Here is a 4,562-nt window from a genome sequence, read left to right on the forward strand (position 1 = left end):
TAGTGAACATGTGCCTGGTTGTATGACTTATCATGTTGCTGACTTCTATGCATTCTAGAATCTCTCTAGAGGCCTTTATATACAGGCCCTCCTAGTGTACTTCCATATGGCATATTGAATGAATATATCATCATTTTGATCATACTCTCTATTTGGTCTACAATTGTGCTTGTGTTTGAGTTCCTTGGTCTTGGGTGAATTCTGCCCTAAGAGAAATTCTTACAAATTCCTTTATTTCTTGGTTAATATTGACATTTGTGTAACATCAATGACAACATAAAATTTGAATAATTATTTCCAATAATCTCTCTCTTTTTCATTGATGGCAACACAATGTGTCAACATTTAATGATAAAAGTATGACCAATTTGATAATATCCTTAGTTCAATTTTGATTCTCATTCTTTGAAAGTTTATGTCTAGTAGACATAGGTGTTCCAACTAGTTTGGAATCTTCCATTCCAAATGCTTTCAAGGTTTCCCTGGTGTTCTTTGACTAAGTGATGAATATTCCATCCTTCATTTGATGAAATTGTAAGCCAGCAAAGAATTTATTTCTCCAAACATAAATATTTTGAATTCTTTACTCATTTCTTCAGCAAATGATTTGCATAACCTCTCATGTCCTCCAAATATGATATCATCCACAAATATTTCTTCTAGAAATATCATTTCCTCTAGTCCTTACTTTATATACAAATTACTATTATCATTTTTCATTTGAAAATCAATTCTCACCAAATATCTATGCAACCTTTCATACCATGCTCTAGAAGCTTACTTCAGTCCATATAGAGTGAGTAGTCAAGTTTATAAGATGGTTTAAATTTATGATTTTCTAAGTATAGACTTGAAAATCTTATATTTTTCATAATCATGATATAGTCTTTTATGTTTATAAGTTTTAACTATATGTATATTTGTTTCTTATGAAACTTAAAGACAATACTGAATATTTGATTAATGAATGTCATGGTAAATCTAGTATATTTATTCTCTAGCTTTAATGGCTAGACCTCTTGCAATTGTGTGACAAGGCTACATTAAAATAGGGAAAACTTATTATGATCTATGCCTTGGATTCATGCTTTGGATTTTGTTGTGTTAATCTTTTGTAAGAAGAATAAGTCAAGCAAAGAGTGTGGACTAAAGGATGAGTGGTTCTTTCAAGGTGGGTGATTGTTTCAAAGTTCATAATAGCTCCACTCTTTCTATCACTTTATGGTTGTTGATTTAGTCCAAGACAATCTAGCTTTCGAGAATTCCTATATTTCTAAAGCATTGAATGTGGCTCATCTTCTTGCATAAATGATGATGTCACTCCTAAAACTAAAAGTTGTTATGCTATGAAATAGAAGACCTAGTTTGTAGGCATTATATTTTTCCTATTTTCCTTTAAATAAGCCTAAACTTATGTCTCCAAGCTAGTTAGATATCCTAAGAAATTCATGTTGTAATCAAGTAGTAGAGTAAAGTATTTTGATATTCTATATTATGTCCATGTTTTATTGAATGAATACATGATAGTTCTTCACTTCAATCTCTGAGTTATAATTCATTCACACTTCCATGGGGGCCCACACAGAAGGTGAATTCCTTGTTCATGCTTAAGTAGAATTTAGTTAAATTTCCTTTTGTTGGATTGTGGTGAGTGATCTGGGAAGTACTGTACATACTCCATATTTCCTCATTGGATTAAAAAGGGCTTATGGTTAGGGATTGTTTCATAGTGGTGATGCAAAAATTGCTTCTTGTGGTGGTATTGAGCTATAAGGTATTACAAATTGTAATCAATTTGTAATTATTAGATCATAATAATATTAGACTTGTTGTTTGGTGGATGTAGCCTAGGGATTGGGTGAACCACGTTAAATCTTGGTATCTTGTGTTCTTTTCTATGTGATCTATTATTTTTTGATATTGATTATATTTGCATGTAATTGTTATTTATGTTCGTGGTTTAATCCTAACAAGTGTATCAAAGAAAGGTTGTTTTTTAGTTATCCTCTACAAGAAAGTTTCATGATTGAGTGGGAGCAATGGTAGACGAGGGTAAGATGAGGGTTGAAAAATTTAATGGGAAAAACTTTCAGTTATGGAAGATACAAATGGAAGACTATCTTTATCAAAAGGATTTATGGAAGCCATTGGAAGGCAAAACCAAGAATTAGGGATCTATGTCAAATGATGAATGGGATCTTTTAGATAGAAAGGCACTTGGAAGCATTCAATTATGCTTGGCACCATTAGTGGCATTTAATATTACAAAAACAAAGATGACAGAAGAGTTGATGCAAACCCTGGCGAAACTGTATGAAGAGCCCTCCACTTCAAATAAGGTATTTCTCATGAAGCATTTATTTAATATGAAAATGGTTGAAGTTGGATATGTTGTTGATCATTTAAATGAGTTTAATACTATTACTAGTTAGTTATCTTCTATGGGTATCAATTTTAATGAAGAAATTAGGTCTCTCTTGATTTTGTAATCTTTGCCTAAAAGTTGGAATGACTTGGTAATGGCTATGAGTAATTATGTTCCTAGATCTAGTACCCTAAAATATGATGATGTGATTGGTGTTTTTTTGAGTGAGGAAACTCATAGGAAAACCTCAGGTGGATCTACATCAAGAAGTGATTTGAATGCACAAAGTAGGGGTAGAACGATTGAGAGAGGAAGTAATTTCAAAAATTGTGGAAAATCAAGAGAAAATTCAAAGGGGGGGAGGTCTCAATCAAGATGACCGAATGACTATTGGTACTATGGGAAACTAGGACATAAAAATTAAGATTGTTGGAATCGAAAGAAAAATGAAGGAGATAAACCAGACAGAGACAAGGAGGCAAATGTGGTAAGTAAAAAATCCAAAGAGGATGATTTTCTTCTGTATTTAGAAAGTGTTGATGATTCATGGGTTTTAGATTCTGGTGCTTCATTTCATGCTACACCTAATAGAGGTTATTTTATTGATTATGTCCAAGGGGATTTTGGACTTTTTTATTTGGGGGATAATGAACCCTGTCAGATTGTTGGAAAGGAAAAAATTAAGATTAAGTTGCAGAATGGGAATCATTGGCTACTACATGAGGTAAGACATGTTCCAAAACTGAATAGGAATTTAATTTCAGCAGGCCAACTCAGTGATGAGGGTTGTGTAGTTACTTTTAATGATAAAAAGTAGAAGGTTTCAAAAGGTTCCCTTTTAGTAGCAAAATGTGTGAAAGTGGGACCTTATATCTTTGTATAGGTCATATTGTTCCTTCTACTTTAATTGCTTCAAAGAAAAATGAATGTTTAGGACCAATTATTGTAATTGAGCAGAGAGAACAAATAGCTGTTGTAAATTCTAATACAACACTATGGCACAATAGACTTGGGCGCATGAGTGAGAAAAGTATGAAATTACTTCATTTAAAGAAAGTTTTACCAGGTCTGAATTGTGTTAATATGGATTTTTGTGAAGACTGGGAAGGAAAACAAAAATGAAAAATTAGAGCTTATGTATACCGATGTATGTGGATTGGCTTAGGTATCTTCCCTTGGTGGCTCTCATTATTATGTTACATTTATTGATGATGCAACTAGAAAAGTATGGATTTATTTCCTTAGAATAAAATATGATGTATTTCAAACTTTTAAGAAATGGAAATGCTTGGTTGAAAATGAAACTGGTAAGAAATTAAAATGTCTCAAATATGATAATGGTGGTGAGTATTACAGTCATGAATTTGAAGATTATTGCTCCACTAATGGTATTCATAGATAAAAATCTATTCCAAGGACTTTATAGGAAAATGGAGTGGCTAAATGCATGGACAGGACTATAATGGAGCATGCAAGGAGCATGAGGTTGCATGATGGGTTGCTCTTATACATGTGGGCAGAGGTTGTCAATACTATTGTATATTTGATTAATAGAGGTCCTTCTACTCCTTGAAGTTGTGGTATTCCAAAAGAAGCATGGACTGGTAGGAAGGTGAGTTATTCTTTTCTCAAAACCTTTGGTTGTGAAGCTTTTGCTCACATAGATTCTGAAAATAGAATCAAGTTGGAAGCTAAGTCAAAGAAACGTGTATTTTTTGGATATGGCATTAATGAATTTGGTTATAGGTTTTGAGATTTTGAAAATCATAAAATTGTAAGAAGCAGGGATGTCATATTCATGAGAAAGTGTTGTACAAAGATTTGTTATAGCAACATGAGAAGAAAGAAGATGATTATGTAATGCTGGATGATACTCCAAAAGATGATGGTCCAGCCATTCCTCATGATGTGCAACAAAAAATACCACACACACCAGTGAATGTTAGATGGTCAACAAGGAAAATTAAACCTCCAAAAAGATTTTCTCCTTCTTTGTATTCTATTTTACTTAATGATACTAGTGAACTTAAATGTTATGATGAATTTGTGTAGGTGGATACTAAGATTCAGTGGGAATCTGCAATGAAAGACGAAATGGACTCTTTGCTAAAGAATAAGACATGGGATTTATGCAAGTTGCCTACAGGTAAAAGAGCTTTATAGAATAAGTGGGTTTACAAGTTAAAAGAAGAGGATG

This window comes from Cupressus sempervirens, chromosome 8 (genome assembly GCF_028749045.1).
Source record: "Cupressus sempervirens isolate cs-2001-9-10 chromosome 8, ASM2874904v1, whole genome shotgun sequence".
Lineage (NCBI taxonomy): Eukaryota > Viridiplantae > Streptophyta > Pinopsida > Cupressales > Cupressaceae > Cupressus > Cupressus sempervirens.